This window comes from Lepus europaeus, chromosome X (assembly GCF_033115175.1).
Source record: "Lepus europaeus isolate LE1 chromosome X, mLepTim1.pri, whole genome shotgun sequence".
Taxonomy (NCBI): Eukaryota; Metazoa; Chordata; class Mammalia; order Lagomorpha; family Leporidae; genus Lepus; species Lepus europaeus.
In genome coordinates this window covers 12032870-12044676 of record NC_084850.1, presented here as the reverse complement: position 1 = coordinate 12044676, position 11807 = coordinate 12032870, and the positions used below count along the sequence as shown (strand labels likewise).

Sequence of the window (11807 nt, the reverse complement as noted above, 5' to 3'; positions counted from 1 at the left end):
TTGGTGCAGAGAGTGATGCCTGGGAGACATCATGAAGGGGAGGAGCCAGGATGACGTCTACCATAGGGTGACCGCTGTGCAGGGCAGGTTTAAGTCCATCAGAAAGAAGAGGTCAGGGACTGAGCCTGGGTTCCTCACTGCTGACCACTAGCGCCACAGCAGGCGTCCCGGAAGTAGTGCCAAGTGCTTGAGAAGACGCCACGCTACTGTAAGATGGCGGCAGAGTATTTGGTTTTGTTTTTCATATCTTGTAGGACGGGTGTACGAACCCTGTGTGATTGGTGAGTATAGCCATTCCTGCCTGATGCACCTCCTACTCCCAGGGTTGCCGTCCGCCAAGCAACTGCAGGTAGAGTCGCAGCTTTCTGCCGCTTTTCTAAGGGTTCCATCAGCCATGAGCACAAGGATGCAGATCACTTATTTCTGACTCCAATAGCTGCGGAAAACCAGCCAGGAGGTGTGGTACCTGAGCGCCAGCCCCTAGAGGGACAGGGTGGAAATTTTCAGTTAGCTGAAGCCAGGAGCGCTGGTGGTCAGAGGCTGTGGGCTCTCCTAAAGCTGGACTCCCTTTGTTTCCAGAAGGGTCTCAGGACGTTCTGCCATAGCTCAGAACCTACATCTCATTCACAGAGCTTGCGTGGGAAGCCCAAGGTCCTGACACCAGGGGCAACAAACCCTCTCCCTTGCCTTGGCTGCCTAATGTGCCAACAGCCCATAATAGTCACTTGTATGCCTGCTGAATAGTAACTTGCTATCCCATGATAGTTGTCTTTGCTAAAAACAGATTTAAAAAGAGAAAAATCTGCTTAGCTATCTTTACAGGGTCCCTGATAAAACTTTACAGAACCGGCTACAGCCGACCTTGTAACTGGAGCCCCCACAGATGGACTGAGGCTGACCCAAGAGTTACGTGCGGCTCATTTTCTTGAATAATGCACTTCCAATGAGTTTTCAGCAGCCACCTTTGAACACACAAGGTGTTTAAAGCCATGATTTCTCAAGGCTCCTACTCGGGGACTTTCCCAGCCTTGTTGGCTGTACCATTGTGTTCTGTCACTTTGTTTCACGCACTTGCACCCAATGACCCTAACTCCTTAAATTCCCACCCCCTTTCAAAATGATGAGATTGATTTGGGTTTTCATGTAGCCTGTAGTTAATCATGAATGTTCCTTTTCTCAGAAGATGAATTTGGTGTTTTTTAACCATGATAGTGTGTGTATAATACTAGTTATGGATGGAGTAGGATTTGTCTCCCTAAAACTCAAGCAGATGTTTAAATTCTGATGTCCTCATGGTTGATGGATTAAAGGTGGATAGGTGGCAGCTATGAGGCAGGGCCAGTGGAGGTCTTTAGATCTTTGGGGGCATGCCCTCAGAGCATTGTTCTCCCAGAAGGTTTGATTTTTGAAACTCCAGGTTAGCCTAGGCATTCTCTTTCTTCCTGTTTCACTAGATGACTGTGCCTCCGCTCCTCCATCAGGTGGCAGACTGTGGGGTCGCCCCATCCTGTAACCTCATCTTGTGAGCAGAAATAAACCTTTTTTCCCTAAAGAAGCTCCTCAGACATTTTAATGAAAGTAATGGAAAGCCAACAAATCCACTAGTTTCACCTAGTTATGCCCATTTACCCTAATTCCATAAATTCCCTAACCCTCTTTGAATGGAGGAGATCAAGTTAGTTCTTTCCCCATCTCCTAGCAGAGCTGCTTTGTAATAATAATAGTAATAGTATCTTTACTTAATATATACTAAATTGATCTTCTGTATATAAAGAGAATTGAAAATGAATCTTGATGTGATTGGAAGGGGAGAGGGAGCAGGAGAGGGGAGGGTTGCGGGTGGGAGGGAAGTTATGGGAGGGGGAAGCCATTGTAATCCATAAGCTGTACACTGGAAATTTATATTCATTAAATAAAAGTTAAAAAAATAATAGTAATAGTAATAATAATCTGTTTTTCCAGACATCAGGGGTTGGGTTTGTTTTTCTCCTGTGAACAGGTGTGTCTGGGTGGTTTGGCATCACTACAGAGATATGCCCTCTGCCTATGACCTCCCTGCTGCTAAAACCAGCTGGTGTGTTATGGTTTTCCTCTTACTTGGTCTCTCAACAGTTTTTGTAGCCCACATAACAAGTTTGAAGAAACCCTCTCCCGCATATCCTCGAAAAATAGTAAAAGTTCATTGGAAGATGAAGAGAGAGAGGAGATAGGTGGCTCCAACAGGGGAAAGAAATGTTTTTGCCAGATCTGAGAATCCAGCTAGAAGCAGACATGAGCATAGCCTGGACAACAGAGCACAAGCAAGTGTCTAAGTGTTAGCTGCAGATGAGCCTTTCCCAGACTTTAATGCCAGGATCTCTGCCCTGGCAGGGGCTTAAGCTTTGTCAGGACATTGCAAGATGTGTGTCTCAATGTGAGCTTGTTCCCAGCCCTACCTGTGATGACAAAGACCACCCCCAGCGCCGTGTATTCATTTCCCCTAAGATAAAAGATACCCATCCCCTTCTGCTCAAGGAGTTTTGGCTTTGAAAATGATTCTCTGTGGTCTCCTTATTTGCTGCCAGTAAATAAGTGGGTTGCTCTGTGTGCTTCTAAGGGGAGGGCTGGGTTTCCATCCACCAGGAAGTTGACCCAGAGTTTGGGTAAGAAGCAGTGCTTAACACAGTGGGCTCTCCATCTTTCTTGAAATTCCATTTTTTATTACCAGTCATGCCATTCATCTCTGTGGTGATTAGCTTTATGAGGCAGCTTGACTGAGTTAAGAAGTACCTGGAAACCTAGAAAAGCATTATTTGGTGTGTCTGTCATGGTGTTTCCAAATGAGTCAGCATGTGAGTACAAGTTGACTGGATGGGATGGCCTAAGCTTGAGTTGGACTGTACCATTAACCTGAGGACCAGAGGGGGCAAATACAGAAGGCTAATTCCAAGCTCTGAGAGCTAGGACAGCTCCACAGCTACCTTGGATGTCAGTGGCTGACCTCTGCACTCCAGGACACCAGCAGCCACTTTCCAGTCCTGAGGCTTCCAACTGGACCTGAGAGTTACCCATCTGCTTCCCTGGTTTTGAGGCCCTTTGATTGGAGTGAGCCACATTCAAAGTCCCAGGGTCTATAGCCTGCAGACTACCTGCCATGAAACTTCTCAGCTACTGTAATAACTCTCTGTTCATATAAAATTATATTATTCACATTCTATATTTTTAAAATTTTGTATTTATATAAGGTGAATAAATATCATATATTTCATACAGATTTAAGAAAATAGTGATACTTCCCACCCTATCTTCCCTCCCACCCATCTTCCACCCTCCATCATCCTACTTTCTTTTTTTAATTTTTTACAATGACATATTTTCAGTTCATTTTATAATCACAAGCTTAACCCTCCACCAAGTGAAGAAGTCAACAGTAGTAAGTAGAAAAAACCTCTGTTCCTCAAGATTATAGACAGAGGATGTTAATGATAGTCAAATCACAAAATGTCAGTTTCACTCATGTATATTACATTTCTTGTGCTTTATATCTTAATTACCACAAATCAGGGAAAATATACAATATTTGTTTTCTTGGGACTGGTTTACTTTGCTAACTATAATGGTTGCCATTTGCATCCATTTTGTCACAAAAGATAGGACTTCATTTTTTTTATGGCTGAGTAGCATTCCATAGTGTATATGGGCCACATTTTCTTTATCCAATCATCAGTTGATAGATATCTGGGTTGCTTACATGTCTTCCTATTATGAATTGAGCTGCAATAAACACTACCTCCATGCAATTCTCTCATATGCTGATTTTATTTCCTTTGGAAGGTGGATGGTAGATCTATTTTCAGGTTTCTGAGAAATCTTCCATCTGTCTTCCATAATAGCTGTACTCATTTACATCATCACCAACATGGATTAGGGTGTGTTTTTTTACATTTTTGAAGTTACCAGTCAACTGCAACCATACATGATTACTTGTATTATTTATTCATAGAATATATACTTTGTTCTATACCCATCTCCTCAACCAATAACCCAAATTGTTATTATTATTATTGTTGTATTGTTTGTTTGCTATTTGACCCATCAAAAAACAAAAAACAGAGAAAGCCGCTCTAAAATTTCCCCTAAGCAAATGAATTTGTTAGATTTTCCTTTAGTTCCTAAGTGTATATGCACTTTGTTTTCTGGTTGTGGTGGGTTTGTCTGTTTTATGTGATGAAAATATTTCCATTTAATTTCTCCATGATAAAGTGTTTCCAGGAAGAAAGAGCATGAGGTCCAGAAAAGTACTGAGAGGAAATGGGCCTTGATATAGGCAGGCTGAGAACATGAGTGAGGTCCAAAATGAGAGAAGAGTCACATGTGCAACCATCCAGGAAAAATTTCTCAAACATATCTGCCAGCCACCACTGAGTGGAGAAGCTTTAGTACATTTCAGTGAGTTCTAACTATATGTAGAAATATGGAGTAAAAAAGACTATTGAAAGTAATTAAGGGCTTCTATCACAAAGGTAATGGAGTACAAGGTATTATCATAGCTTTTAATTTTACCTTTAAAACACTCCAGTATATATATATATATATATATATATATACATATATATATATATATATATACTTGTTAATTTAAGTTTTACTTTGAGTGCAATTAAGAATGCTAAATAGGCATTCATATCCCAGAAATTGAATGGGCATCATTCTAGTCAGAAAGTTCATATTCTACTAAATGACTTTAGGTATCTTTGTCTCTGATCAGCACTAGAGACTTGACTAATTAGCATGATAGAGAATAAATATAAGCTTTTGTTATTGATATTAGTTGCTTTAAGGGCATGCAGATTGCATAAAAATATTAGATTGTGAGCCCATATACATAAACAGGATTTAAGAACTGAATGAAGCCTATGGCTTTCCCAATTGTAGCTCTATCTGATTCTGGCTCCAGGTCCTTCTGGAGTTTCAGCAAATTATTCTACTTTCTGGGACCCAGTAACCAAATCTCCTCCTTTATCCCTCCAACCCAAGAATTTAATGACATTTTCATCTTACTAATCCGTGGGTTGTCTTACTATTCCATTTGGCTTGTGTTTTAGCTATTCTAATCTTTGCAAATCCCTGAATCAAAATACTTCAGTTTTAAATAATTAGAATGGCTTCTGTTTTTCTAACTGGACTCTTCCTCTAGAGTAAAGTTGCATCTGTCTCCAGTGATACTTTAACCAAGGTAGAAACTTGGCAGCATATAAAAACACAAATAAGCAGAGATTCATTGAACTTGTAAAACAGGTGGTATTAATTGAGTGTGCTTACTTGCTAATAAATGTTTAACAAATATTGGTGATTGGCAAAATTTGTCCAGGACAAGCTTCTGTTATAAACTGGAAAGGAGGTTTTGGAATGATTACCGATTTTCATTTACTTCTCAATATTGCTGGCTATTGTTGTTCACCTAACAGAACCCAATAGTTGTGCATGAACAGATTGGCTTGAGTTGGCTTGAAAAGACAAGTTATAAAAGGACACAATACAATAGAACAAAACACTAACCTGAGACTCTGAATTTTCTTGGAATTTGAACAGAGCCTGGGGTGAGAAAAAGCCTGAAAATGGGACCAAATGACTTTGTAGAGTAGAGAATGTTTTAGGCAGAGAACAAGGAATCATTACATCTGCACTCTACATCTAAGTCAACAGTGTGACATAGCTGCCACAAGATCAATAGGAATTTATTCTCCAGAAAAAAGCAGACAGTAGTCACACCGAATTCTTCCCTATTGACATAGGGTGCTTTTAGTTTAGTATGCTTACTTGTGAGTGTTTTGCATTAAAACAGACACAAATTGGAGAAAAGAATACTGAAACTATGAAGGGCCTTTGAAAATCTGTTGAATTCTGAACTAGCTACGTAATTTGTAGACCAATGTAAAATGAAAATGTGGGGCTCTTTATTCAAAAATGCTAAGAATTTCAGGATGGTCACAGTAGAACATTGGATCAAGCATGAGTCTTTCTGGTATAAGTTCCCAATGGGACAACTCAAGCTACATGCCTATGAAGCCAGCCTAGATTGTATGAGGAGCAAATTGTTTATATCTTGGAGTCAAGAGTTTGCTAAGTACAGTTGGGGTAGGGGAGAGGGACTTTAGGTTGATCTTCAGCTATGTTTAGGATTCCCATAGAAAATAGGATAGTAATACATCAAGAACTGAAGTTATGAGGGAGCAGATTTCAGACTAACATACAAGAAAATCTTCAAATTATAATAATTCAACAACAGATTGCTAGAGAGATCAGCAAGCACTTTACCACTTGTTATCCTTGGTTTTGCATGAGGAAAATTTATTTAAAAGAAGCACATTATCAGTCCTGAACCAGATTAAAATGAACAGGTCCACAAGGCAGTTGCCTGCAGTGTCAATATATAAGGGGCACACTTGAACATAGACATCTCCTGAAACAGACTACCTTGTGTGCTTGAAAAAAAAATACTTTGCTATTCTTGTTCAAATGGGTAGTCAATAAGCATCTTCTATTGTCAATAGATGCTCATTAAAACTTTCTATACACTATGTTATAAATAGCTGTAGAGGTTCCGTTTAGTTGGGTGGAATAAACAATATTAGGATGAGGACATACCTTCTTGGGATAATTTATAGAAATCAGACATCCTTTGCATTTCCCCATGTTCAACTAAATAAACACTGAAGACATAAAATAACAATTTTTAGGGTAAAATTTTGTTAGCCTACACTGAATTCCATCCATAAATATCTATAGTCCTCATTATTTATAAAATTTATAAAAAAACTTGGCATACATTAGCTCATACTATTACTCTAATGGGTTATTACACAAATTATTTGGTGAATATCTTAGGGATAGTAATTGTCTCTCATACCTACCATAATGCTGTTTGTAGTATAAGTGCTTTATAAATACATAGATTTTGTCAATTATGTTGACTGGGAATTGATTATATGTAGACTAAGCTTTCAATACATAGAGAATGTGAAAATTCTTGTTTAATTGCAGCTTCATAAGGTAGCTCAAGGTCACTTGCCATACTAACATTTATCAGAAAGGGGCTCAATTTTCTCAACAATTTAAGTGAAGGTAAAAATATTTATCTCACATACATTATCTTGGTTCTTTAATGAGATCATCTATATAAAACATAATGCCTAATTGTAGAAGGAACATACCACAACATAATAATCTATATATATTATATTATATATTATGAATATTTATAATATAATATATAATAAACTGATAGATAACATGACACTGAAAGGTAAAAGTCTGAAGACTTCTTCTCTAAGATTTGAAACAAGACAAGGATGCCCACTTTCACTACTTTTATTCAATATAATACTGGAAGTTTTGACCAGAGCAGTTAGGCAAGAGAAAGGAATAAAAGACATTCAAATTGGAAAGGAAGAAGTCCAGTTATAACTGCTTGTTGATGACTTGATCACATACACACACACACACACGCACACACTCCACCACAAAGATTTCAGAACTAATAAACAAGTTCAGCAAAATTGAGGAATACACAGTAAATGTACAACATTCACTAGTGTTGTTATATGCCACCAATGTTTATGTGAAAAAGAATTCAAGAATACAATCTCCTTTTCTATACCTACAAACACATAATAGCTAAGAATAAATTTAACCAGAGGTAAAAGATCTCTATAATGAAAGCTATAAATCATTGATGAAAGAAATAGAAGACAACACAAAGAAAGGGCAAGACATCTATGTTCATGGATTGGAGGAGTCAATATCATTCTAATGTTCATAGTATTCAAAGTACTTTACAAACTAAATGTAGTCATTATAAACATACTAATGAGGGGCAGAAATCTGATGCACTAATTAAGATGACATAGATGCCCACATCCTATATGAGCATGTCTGGGATAATGCTTTAGGTATACAGTCAGTTCCAACTTTCTAACAATGCACTTTGGGAGGCAGTGGGTAATGGCTCAGCTTAGTTGTGTCCCTGCCATCTATGTGGGAGACCCAGATTAAATTCATAACTTCTGGCTTCTGCTTGGCCCAACCTCAGTATTGTGGCTATATGGGGTATAAACCAGCAGAAGGAGGATAGCTTTCTGTCTGTCTCTGTCTCTCTGCCTTTGAAATAAATACATAAAAAATATATCCGAAGCACCAATAACATTTTTACAGAAATAAAAAAACTACTAATATTTGTATGAAACAAAAAATACTCTAAATAGCCAAAACAATTTTAGCCAAAATCATAAATTAAGAGCCATTAAACTACCTGACCATAAATATAAAGCTAGTATAATTAAAACTGCAAGATATTGTTATGAAAATGCATGTATATACCAATGGAACAGAATAGAGACTCTAAAAGTGAACCTATGTATCTACAGCCAACTGATCTGTGACAAAAGTGCTAAGAACATATCTTGGAAAAAGAATAGTCATTTCAGTAAAACTGAAATATCCACAAGCAGAAGGATGAAACTAGACTCCCCTATTTTTCATGGTGTGTTTTTAATAAACTCAATGGATTAAATACCTAAATGTAAGACATAAGGTAAATGCTTTACAACGTTGAAATAGGCAAAGACTATGGGAATCAGATCCTAAGAGTATAGGAAACAAAGCAGAAGTAAAAATAGACTAGTGGGATTTCATCAAGCTAAAAAGCTTCTATACAGCAAAGGAAGCTATCAACAAAGAAAAGAGACAATCAACAAAATGGAAGAAAATATTTGCAAGCTAAACAATTTACAAGGGGTTTAATAGCTAAAATATATAAGGAACACAAACAACTCAACAGCAAAAAAAAAAAAAAATCCCCTTAAAAATTGGGCAGTAGATCTAATCAGACAACACACAAAGAAGATAAACAAAAAAATTAGTCATCAAGGAAATATAAATCAAAACTACCTTTAGATATTATTTTATTCCAGTTAGATGGGTAGATGGTCTATTGTTAAAAAGATAAATTATAAAAAAAAAGTTGGTGAGGGTGTGAAGAAAAGGAAGCCCTTACACGCTGTTGTTGGGAATATAATTTAGTACTACCAGGTGGAAGTAGTATGTATGTTCTTCAAAAAGCTAAAGCTGGAAGTTGCAGTCCCACTACTGGATATATTTTCAAGGAAAATGAACTCACACTGTAGAAGACATATGTATTCTAGTGTTTATTATAGTGCTATTGACAGTAGCTAAAAAGTAAAATCAACTTAAATGTCCTTCTACTGATGTGGTACATGTACATAAAGAAATACACCTCAACTGTTGAAGAGGGTGAAATCTTATCATTCATGACATCATGGCTTGGGACTGGAGGAGGTCATTGTGCTAAGTGAAATAAGCCAAGCAGAGACAGACAAGTATCACATGACCTCACTCACATATGGAGTCTAAAAAGAAGTTGATGTCATCAAAGTTTCAAGTATAATGGGAGTGTATCCAGGTCCACTGCAATCATGGTGTGCTTCAGTTACTGCTTGATCTGAAGTATGGAAATTTCTTTCATAATCTCAGAATCTTGACCAGGGGAGGAAGTGGTGGAATGAGTTATCCTCACTTGGGTGGAGAAGGTGGAAAAGGTGGCAGCATCTGGGTTTTAGCCCATAAAAAATGGCTTTGAACCAAGTTAAAGACAAATATCCTCAGGAATGGTTTGTGCATGGAGGAGGATCAGACAGATTAGTGCCCTAAAAGGCTCCAAAGGAAAAGACTGAAATCTGTGTATCTGTTAGTATTTCGGTAACTGGTGAAATTGGCAAAATTGGGGCTGGCACCGTGGCTCTCTTGCTTAATCCTCTGCCTGCGGTGCCTGCATCCCATATGGGCACAGGATTCTGTCCAGTTGCTCCTCTTCCAGTCCAGCTCTCTGCTGTGGCCTGAAAAGGCAGTGGAGGATGGCTCAAGTGCTTGGGTCCCTGCACCCGTATGGGAGACCAGGAGGAAGCACCTGGCTCCTGGCTTCGGATCAGCGTAGCTCTGGCCATAGCGGCTGTTTGGGGGGTGAACCAATGGAAGGAAGACCTTTCTCTCTGTCTCTCTCTCTCTCACTAACTCTACCTGTCAAATAAATAAATAAATAAATATGGCAAAATTACAGAACTCAATAAAAAGGACAGAATTTTGGTGACTGAACGAGGTCTTGATGATAAATTACTTACAAATTTCTTACCATTAAAGGACAAAAATGAATAATTCACCTTGATCTAAAACTGTAGTTGATGTAGGACCAGCAGGGTTCCCAAATGCTTGAAAATCCTCTTTGCTAAGTTGGGTTTCTCATGCAATGCCCTCTATTGAAGATCATGCATTTACGTTAAAGTCAGAAGTTGGAAAGATTATATATATTGATTTCAAACAAATATCTGTAGCTGATCTTCCTGGTTTAATAGAAGGAACACATATGAACAAAAGAAAGGTCCACACATTTCTCAAGCATAGAGAGAGATAGATATCTACTTACTGTTTTTGATATTTCTGGATTTCAGCTTTCATCCCAAACTCATTATGCAATTGCCTTTGAAACCATAATACTACTCACAAAAGATTTGGATTCATACAAAGAGGAACTTCAGATAAAATCTGCATTCCTGGCAGTTAATAAAATGGACTTACCCAACGCTCAAGATAAATTCCATGAACTGATAAACCAACTCCAGTGTCCTAAAGATTTTTTGCTCTTATTTGAAAGAACACAATGGAGTTCCAACATGTCATCCTAATCTCTATAGTTACTAGAGAAAGGATTGAAGAATTCAAGAACTGTCTAAGGAAATCATTGGATGAACACACCAACCAGGAAAATGATGCATATCACAAGAAGCAGCTTCTTAATTAACAGACATCCAATATAGTGAGCCACCAACAAAGCATACTCTCACAAGTTCCAGAATGGATAGAATTTAAGTCTACTAAAAATGGTATTGGTGGAATACTATTAAGCCCTAAAAAAGTTTTATTACTTCATTCTTATTAATATATTTTATTATTTTAACAGCACTGATAACCCTGGAATACATAATGTTAAGTGAAATAAGCCAGGCACAAAAAGACAAATACCATGCAACTTCCCCTATATGTGAAATTTGAAGGATTGGAAATCATGGAAACAGAAAGTAGAGTGGTGGTTACAGGGACTGAGAATGGTGGGGAATGGGGAGATACTGTTCAAAGGACAGAGTTTGAACTAGTATGTGTACCTCCAGGAGATCTGTTGTGCAAAATTTTATTTTAAAAATTTGAGTAAGTTTTAAATGTTTTCACCATAGAAAATAAATGTATGAGGGAAAATGTATGTTAGTTAGCTCAATTAAGCCTTGCCAGAGTTAATACATGTTTCAAAATCATCATGCTGTACACAATAAATATTTACATTTTTATGTGTCAGTTAAGAAAATGGTACTGAAATTGTGTTAATTTGAAAGCTATCACATGTTTTTGAAAATGTTATCAGGACCAGAACCCGGCTTTCTGCTGTGGCCTGGGAGGGCAGTGGAGGATGGCCTGGGTGCTTGGGCCCCTGTACCCGAAGGGGAGACCAGGAGGAGGTACCTGGCTCCTGGCTTCAGATCAGCATAGCTCCAGCCGTTGCGGCCATTTGGGGAGTGGGCCAATGGAGGGAAGACCTTTCTCTCTGTCTCTCTCACTATCTATAACTCTACCTGTCAAATAAATAAATAAAAATCTTTAAAAAAAGAAAATGTTATCAGCAATCTTCTGATGTATGTACCATCATTCAAGAATTAAACTTTTTAAATTAAAAAAAAAACTATAATGGGGGTTAGCAGATTCTG

General features: G+C 38.0%; 1 pseudogene; it reads left to right on the top strand.

The window, feature by feature from the left end:
- Positions 1 to 213: 213 nt before the first annotated feature.
- LOC133752478 (GTP-binding protein 10-like) lies at positions 214 to 10990 on the top strand (annotated as a pseudogene).
- The last annotated feature ends 817 nt before the right edge of the window (positions 10991 to 11807 follow it).